Source organism: Miscanthus floridulus, chromosome 19 (assembly GCF_019320115.1).
Source record: "Miscanthus floridulus cultivar M001 chromosome 19, ASM1932011v1, whole genome shotgun sequence".
NCBI classification, from domain to species: Eukaryota; Viridiplantae; Streptophyta; class Magnoliopsida; order Poales; family Poaceae; genus Miscanthus; species Miscanthus floridulus.
In genome coordinates this window covers 106017648-106026760 of record NC_089598.1, presented here as the reverse complement: position 1 = coordinate 106026760, position 9113 = coordinate 106017648, and the positions used below count along the sequence as shown (strand labels likewise).

The 9113-nt window shown below is 48.0% G+C and overlaps 1 pseudogene; it reads left to right on the top strand.

Annotated features, from left to right (window-relative positions):
• The first annotated feature begins 5346 nt into the window (after window positions 1-5346).
• LOC136527017 (probable serine/threonine-protein kinase PBL19) lies at window positions 5347-9075 on the top strand (annotated as a pseudogene).
• The last annotated feature ends 38 nt before the right edge of the window (window positions 9076-9113 follow it).

Genomic DNA, 9113 nt, shown 5'->3' with positions numbered 1-9113 from the left:
TGCACCACTTGAGCTGATTCCCCGTCTAATCACCCACCACTTCATCAGCTGAGTAGTAATGCGCTTGTTCTAGCAGGGCAGCACTACTAGTGCCAAGAACACATGTCAATATAATCGACCTGTTCGTTGGTTGGTTTCTGGACTGATTTGGGCTGTCTGGTGCTGGTTTATTGTGAGAGAAAAACATTGTTGGTTGGCTGGTTTGGGCTGGCTGAAACCAACAAGCGAACATGCCGAATATGTCGGCTCAATCATGACACCTTACTGCAAGGACTACACTCGGCCTGTTCGTTTGTTGGTTTCAGCCAGCCAACAGTGTTTTTCTCTCACAACAAACCAACATCAGCCAGCCCAAACCAGCCCAGAAACCAACCAGCGAACAGGTCGACTATCTTCAACCAGCGCGACCCAAAATATAAGACATATTCGTTTTTTGGGTAGCGCTACAGGTAAATGGTTTTAATATCTATTTTTTATCTTCTCCGACAACGAGACCCAAAAAATAACCCTTTCTGTAAATGAGTTTTCAGGAGAGAGGATACTTAGATTTGGGTTATGCCTCTCCTGATATCTAAAATAGGTGTTCCATATAGATACTCTGTTTGAGGCTGATATTGGGTTAGAGATTCATTTTGAATTTGGGTTCCGCGATGGGTCTGCCGTGGGAGACAGGCTAACAAGTGTTCTTTGTGAGACCGTGTGAATCTGAAAACAAGGACGGCAGGGGTCGCTCCTCTTTCTCCGTCTCTGACCAGTTTTTACTTGCTGATGATGACAGTAAACGCACAAGCACCACTAATCTAATCTTTCTTGTCACTAAACAAGATTTGTTATCTCACGCTCGCGCTGTCACGCAGCTTGGAAAGAATGGTCGGTCAGATGAGACAGGAGCCCGAGACGAGACAATGGCCACGTTCGTTTGTCTTACGAGCCACCGTATGTTTCAGTGAAGAAATAGTATTTTTATCTCACAATAAATTGATAAACAGTACTTTTGACGATTGTGTTTTGTGTTGCTGGTTCTGGTACGAACTCATCAGTCTTACGTTTACCTGACCACTTGCTCTGGAATCTGAATGTGACTCGTCTGGCCAGTGGTCCACCTGATCCGGTGGGCTGCATTGGATTGTATGCCGGGAGCGGGGCCCACCGTGTTTGAACCGGCCAAGGATGAGGCGAGCTCCCGAGTCGAACGGATAAATTGTTCACCGGAGACTCTGGGCGAACCAGGAGCATGGACCTTTTGCTCGCAACTTGCACGGAAGGTCCTATCCTTGAGAGAATTCGTTAGTTGTCACTAAAAATTATAGCACTTCCTTCGTAGCTATTAAAATTTTCAAAATTCATTCACTACCATCTGATAAAATTTGTGTTTATCTAATTGTCATTTCCGTCACCAGCTGTTAGCAACACCGTTAGATGGACCACGGCAACGGGCGGCCCCTGCGCGAGTCTGGAGAGCGGTCGACGGCCGGCAGCGAGACGGGATGCGAGGGTTGGGAAGGATGTGGGGCATGAGAAGGAGCTTGGCGGCGTCAGCCTCTTCCGGCAGATCCAGGCGGTGTCGGCCTCGTCCTTCTGGCAAACGAACGGGGAGGGGAAGCCGCACGCGAGCATGAGTGCGGGTAAAGGGAAAGAGTCTGGGAGGGGAAAGAACCGGGCAGCGTTTGTCCCTTCTGGCGGATCCGGGCGGTGCGAGTCTTCTTCCTGCTGGTGGGCGGACGGGGATGGGCACACAAGCAGGGATGTGGGGGACTCCTCCTAGCCAGGGATGCATGCAGCGCGTCGACGGGGAGACGGGGGCGGAGGAAGTGGCGGCGATGGTGAGCACCGTCGTGGGCGCCCACCGCGATGCGTGCGTCCGCTTCTGCGACCCCATCGGTGGGTACGGGCGTGCCGATTGCCGCCCCTACACCTGCCCCTGCACAACCGCCACGGTCGTGTCAGCAGCCTGCTGGTAACCACCCGCGCCTGAGTCGGGTTGCGCGACGCACGGGGACGAGGAGGAGGACAACCCCGAGGCGCCGGCGACCATAACAAATGATAAATGGTGGGGCTCAGCTGTCAACAATTATAACTAAATAGGTTTTAACGGAAGTGGCAACCAGGGAAATTTGATGGCAGTGAGGGAGTTTTAAAATTTTTTATGATAATAAAAAAATTGCTATAATTTTTAGTGATAACTGAGGAATTCTCTCCCTCTCCTATCACCTGACTGCGCGGGCTCCGTCGTCGGCCTAGTACGTTCCCCTCCCTTGTTTTAAAGAGCAAGCAAGCATGCACAACTGTGGTTCTAATGAATGTGACACGTCTGGCAAGTGGTCCCATGGTTGACTCACCTCATTCGGTGATCAGATTAATGCTTCATCAGACTGGAGCCTGGTTTAGTTGGGTGAAATTTAGGAATTTGGCCACCGTAGCATTTTCGTTTTTATTTGGCAATTAGTATTCAATCATGAACTAATTAGGCTTAAAACGTTCATCTCGTGATTTCCAACTAAACTGTGCAATTAGTTTTTTTTTTCCGTCTACATTTAATGCTCCATGCACGTATCGCAAGATTCGATGTGATAGCTACTACAGGACTTTTTGAAAAAAAAAATTAGAACTAAACCAGGCCTGGACTGCACGGGCGCAACCTCGAGCATTGATGGACCCTACCTTTGGTTGCAACTTGCACGGGAGTAGAGTGCTCCTGTCGTTTTCGGTTTTCATGCCACAAGTTTAACTCGGTTTGTAGAAAATATGTACAACACTTATATCTCTAAATAAATTTATTAAAAAACTAGATTCAAAGATCTTTCCGATACTAATTATGTACCATAAATATTAATATTTTTATAATATATATTTTATTAAAGTTATTTCTCAGAAAGCGAAAACGATAGATATTTTAGGACGGAGGGTACTCCGGCTACGGGAGTACTGATCTACGGCTACGGGAAAGTCTCAACTTGCACGGGGAGACTCGGACTCTCAACGATGGAGTAGCGAATTTTTCTGGGACGTGACCTCAGTAGTACTACCTCCCTCCACAGAAGATGCAACTACAGGATACGTACGGATCAAAATGTTCAAGTTTGATAAAATTTGTAGCAAATATTATTAGTATTTATGTCTTCGAATAAATTTATTATAAAAATATATTCTATAATTAATCTAATAGTAATTACTTTGTATCACAAGTGGTTATACTTTTTTTATATAAATTTAATCTGTCCACGTTTCCAACCAGCAGTGACAGTGCTGCCGCCGAGGTCAGCGACTGGGTGCCGTCCCGTCCCGCATCCTGATTCCTGCGAGGGCGCGGACGGCCGAGGCGACCCGTGGCGGCGGACGCGGCGGTGAGGCAGCGCTGGCGGCGTCCTGCTTCGGGAGTGGTATAGAGAGAGAGAGGAAGAGAGAAAGAAAGGGAGGTGCATACGTAAAATTCGAGAGTTTCGCTTGTTGGCTGCTTCGCCAGCTCGCCGAGAACAGAGGGGACCGGATGCGGATGGACCCAGCACCCATGTGCTGCTGTGACTTTCGAGTTTGACCCGCGCAAACAACAACAAAAGGTCGCTCTCCTCTCTCTCTCTCTCATTCTTCGTTCAATTCCAATGGCTGTGCCCTGTGCTGCAGTGCTAGTAGGGACACACGCGCGAAAGGTTTAAACCGTTTCCCTCACCTTCACGTCGGCAACCAACGGCACAAATCTTGTCCCACTGGCCACTGTGACAATTGGCACAGCACCGATTGAAGTCGTCGTATGTGACTTGCGGCGGGGGGCACCCATTTCCATTTTCCACCTCGATTCACTTTCGCTCGCTCTGTTCAAGTCACCGTCTTTTAGGTGTGAAATTGGAGACAGATAGACATAGACCCAAAGAAAACCAGTGTTCCATTCCTGTCCCGCTCATTGTACCAGCCGTCTCACTTACCACTCCTGCGTCCCAGAAAAAAAAACTACATATCGTTTGTTTTCTTAGTTTATCTAGATTTATAAAAAAAAAACACAGCCTCCATTGCAGATACCAGTCAGCTTATAAAGTTGACCTAAGTCAAATCAAACATTTTTAGGTTTTGCTGAATTCATAAAAAAAAGCATCAATCGACGTGTTCGCTTATGCTGAAATATTATGAGAGAAAAACATTATTACATGGCTGCAAAGTAGTGTTAAATAAGCTCAAGCGAATAGGACGTACGTTCATCCAACCAAATCTGTGTTATTAGGTAGACCATGGGTCAGGTTAAAAAAAAAGGTAGACCATGAGTTATATTTTCACGATATATTTGTCTGATGCCATGCATGTTGGTGTTTTTTTCTTCTATAAGGTCAGACAAACTGAAAATTATTTGACTTAGGGCAACTTCACAAAAATGATTTGTTTTGCGACAAAGAAGTATTATCATTTTTATCAACATTTGTACATAAAACATATTTATCATAGAATTATATATTCCTCTATTAGTCTAATAATATTTATTGCAAGGATATATCCAAAAAATACCTATGCATACTCTCTTCGTTCCAAAAGAGAAATAGAATTCTCGCTTGCCAAAAAGTCAAATAGATCAAATGCCTATAAAAATATAATATTATTTGTGATACGTAATAATATGTTGAACTAATCATGTAATATAATATCATAACAAATATATTTGAATTATAAACTGTTGGCACTATATTTTTGTAAACCTAGTCAATTCTGATATTGTTTGAATATTCAGAAATCAAAATTTTCATTCGTTCCGAGACCGAGAGTATTTGGTTGAACTTTAAGGCCTCTTTGGAACATGGGATTCTCAAAACATAGGAATAGGAAAAATGCAGGATTACAGGTGCATGTCACTTGCAATCCTACAAGAATTGGAAACATAAGAATTAGAAGAGAGGGATAGACACAAAGGAAAGTTTCCAAAAGGTTGGACCTCATGTTAGATTTCCTAAAATTCCTATGGATTGAGCCATTCCATAGGAATTTTGTAGTGGCCAATCCTCTGTTCCAAAGAGCAACATAGGAAAATTTCCTATAGATTTAGAATCCTATGAGATTCCTCCGTGAATCCTTTGTTGCAAAGGGGGCCTTAAAAGTAATCTGATCCCCAAAAGCGAGACGGGAGCAGGTGGCATCAGAATTCAGAAGGGCGGTTGTGAAGGCACGAGCCTTTTGGGCCTGGGGAATGTGGGCGTTGGGGTTTGGACAGGTGGCCGCTGGGCGGTGGCGCGCGCCAACATCTCATTGCCTCTCCTCTCCTCTCCTCTCCTCCCGACGCCCTTCACTTGTTCCCTCCCTCCGCGCACGAGTCCGTCCTCAGCCCTCACCGCGCGCACTGCCGTCGCCATCACGTGTGTGCGTGCTCGCTCATTTCCTTGCACCTGCCGGGCGCCGGCTGCCTTCGTCTAGGCCGCGGGCGGCGGGCCTCTTTCTTGTTTCTTCCAGTCCGGTCCAACCCTCCTCCTCCCCTCTCACCTCCCGGGCCGCCGCTTCCTTCCCTCACTCGCTCTCCAGTCTCCATCCTCATCTCTCCTCCTCTGAGATGTGAGCCCTCTCCTCCCCGCTTCGTCGACATCTCCTTCCCTTTTTCCATGGGAAGCCACACCATTTGAGACAGCTCCTCACTTCTTCTCTCCCCCAACGAAATCCTCTCTTTTCTCCACACCACACTTGTTCGTCATCTTTCCTCTTCACGGTCAGTCGGTCAGTTGACGATTACGCACGCGAGTCTCGTCAATTCCCCAACCAATTCCAATCCCAACCGGGTACACTACAGCGACGCAACTGCCAATTTTTCTTCCAACAAACCCGTCCGTCCGCGTGCCTCCCTCCTCCGCCTCAAGATTCTCCGGCAGGCTCGTCAACCCGCGCTGCAGCGGACGGCCCGCCCGCCCGCCGGCCTCGTCGTCGGATGGGGTGCTTCGCGTTCAAGAGCGGCGGCAAGAGCAGCGGCGGGTCCAAAGCTCAGCAGCACCCGCGGCCCGGCGCCCAGACGCCACCGGCCAAGTCGGCCCCGGCGGCGTGCACAGCAAGACCAAGGCGTCGGCGGCGTCCACGCCCACGCGGACCATCCAGGAGCTGTCGGAGGAGCGGGGCGCGCAGCGGCTCCGGGTGTTCGACCTCGACGAGCTCGGCAGCGCCACCAACGGCTTCAGCCGCTTGCTCAAGCTCGGCGAGGGCGGCTTCGGCTCCGTCTACCGCGCCTTCTTCCGCTCCGCCGCCGGCGCCCACGTCGTGCTCGCCGTCAAGCGCCTAAACCAGCGCAGCCTCCAGGTCTGCTTGCTGCCTGCTTCCTTCCTTTGCATCTCCTCTCTCTCTCTCTCTCTCTGCAAGTCTGCATTATTTGGGCTTGTATTTCTCGTGCCATGTCAAAGGTTGTTCATCAGAAAGCGCGATTTTTTCTGTTGCGGATCAATCGGAGTTCTTAATCACACTTACCAAAGCAGCAAATTTGTGGATTCCCTACAAATTTACAGAGTAATTTGCACTTTAGCATTTCAAAGATAATTGGCAGTTTCATCAGATTTTTCATTCTCCAAGAGATGTATAGTATTATATATCAGAAAGGCTAATGATCAACCGGTTCATTTGCTGGTCGTTATCAACCGTTTTGTTTGGCCGTGCGATGCGGAAGCGTCGGCCTCACCCGCCTGCGATCATGCTGGCGCATGCGTGCCTGCGATGCGTCCGTGTGCGTGTCCACTCGGCTTCAGCGTCAGGCAAGCAATCATGCCGGTGCCTGTGTCCCTTTCTAACACACGAACGCGAGCACGGAACACCCTGCGACAATCTCTCCTCTCTCACTTCCTTGTGTGGATTTTGTTTTTTTAATTTCGGAAGAATTTGTGAATAATTTGATATATATTTCTCTGACGTCTGAAACTCATAGAAATAATTTGTAAATCTTTTTAAAAAAAATTGGTATATATTTGTGTTATTTCTAAATTACATCACTCATTTTAATAAATTATACGGAAAAAATCATTGTAAATATAGTAATAAGGTAGTGTAAATATAACTATAAGACAGTGTAAGTGTATGAGAAAAATTTGCTTGATGGGAGGGGCAAAAATAACCAGTTGTTGACTAGACATTTCCTTATATATTGGCTGAAATTTCTCAGGACCTCCTGTCCACAAGATGGCCAAACTCCGTGGATTTGTCATTTCTGGTGTATGAACGTTACAATATTTTACTAAAATCATTATTTTTTGGTGGGTGCACAAATAGCCGAGATGTGCCAGCGTTAAGACTTTGTCCCCTGATTTGGATCTAGACCTAAAATCAAACTCGGAAGGTTGTTGGTTTGCAGTGAAGCCAATAGCTAACTTGAGCTTCATGACAATCTCAAACACATAAATATTTGCCTGGATAGCTTCAAAGAGAATATTGTTCCAACCAACCGGACAAGGACATCCACACATGTCATTTTCAATGGGAATCGTAGATTGGGCCATGTGAATATTAGTATAAGTCAACCTATGATCAGCGTCACGCTATAAACAATGCTCCAAGTCTTATCACACTCACACCAATAATTAAATACAAGGACACAGAGAGAATTTCCTGAACGTTTCAATTAAATAAAAGTATATGAAAACAGTTTCACGCAAATCTCAAGTGTTGACCTGTGTTCCTTAATAAGTATGCTTATTTATTTTCAAGGAATAAATAGCAGTTCATTAGATATAATTATCTATTTTTAGGGAATATAAGTATATAACAGTTCACGAGTTTCTTTTAAATAATCTGATTTCAGGGGCACAAGCAGTGGCTGGCTGAAGTCCAATTCCTAGGTGTTCTTGAACACCCGAATCTCGTAAAGCTGATCGGCTACTGCGCAGTGGATTCAGAAGCAAGCAAGCACAGGCTGCTGGTCTACGAGTTCATGCCCAACAAGAGCTTGGACGACCACCTGTTCAACCGAGCCCATCCTCCCCTTTCATGGAGACTGAGGCTGCAGATCATGATCGGTGCCGCACGGGGTCTGGATTACCTCCATGAAGGAGTACCAGAAGTTCAGGTCTCTTTCTGGACCAACAATATGCATTTTCTGAAACTCGGAAGCATAAACTGATTCATTCAATTGCAGTCTGCACGACAGGATATATACATTCTTTGAAACTCTGAACTGAACCACATTAAAACCATGCACGCAGCCTTTTTAGATGAATTTGCCTGCAAATTTTCTGAAGAATACAGAGACTGTAATAAGTGGTCAATATCTGATCCAGTCTTTTGGTGTGGCAGGTGATCTACAGGGATTTCAAAGCGTCCAACATCCTCCTGGACGCCGAATTCAGGCCAAAACTGTCGGATTTTGGCCTGGCAAGAGAGGGTCCAACCGAAGGGAAAACACACGTCTCCACCGCGGTGCGTTCACCGCCGTCCACGGCCACCGTGTCTCTTGCATTGCCATTGCATTGTGTGCTCGCATCTGAAGCTCTCAACTGACTGGCTGTGATGGCTCAGGTGGTGGGGACGCACGGGTACGCGGCGCCGGACTACATCGAGACGGGGCACCTGACGGCGAAGAGCGACGTGTGGAGCTTCGGCGTGGTGCTGTACGAGATCCTGACGGGGCGGCGGTCGCTGGAGCGCAGCCGCCCCGCGGAGGAGCAGAAGCTGCTGGGGTGGGTGCAGCAGCACCCGCCGGACAGCGCCGGGTTCCGGGCCATCATGGACCCGCGGCTGGGCGGGCGGTACCCGCTGGCCGCCGCGCGTGAGGTGGCCAGGCTCGCCGACCGCTGCCTCGGCAAGAACCCCAAGGAGCGGCCGGCGATGAGGGACGTCGTCGAGGAGCTCGAGCGGGTGCTGCAGATGGAGCCGCCACCGCCGCCGCCCGCCGACAAAAAGAAAGGAGGCGACGGCAGACTGCCGGCGAAGAGGTGACGGCGGCGGCGGTGTTGCCGGAATACGGCTCCGGCGTCCCGTTCTGGCCCTCCGCTTGTGCTCCAAATTCCGAAGTTTGTATGTATAGGAGGTATATACAGCAGGAGGAACGAACAATTTCTGAACAGGCTATACTAGATGTGAAGATCGATGGTGAATTTGTGATTTCAACACGGAAATGAAAAATCAGTAAAAATTCTCATACCCAACATGTGTTGCAGACGTGCATGAGGGGTGGTATG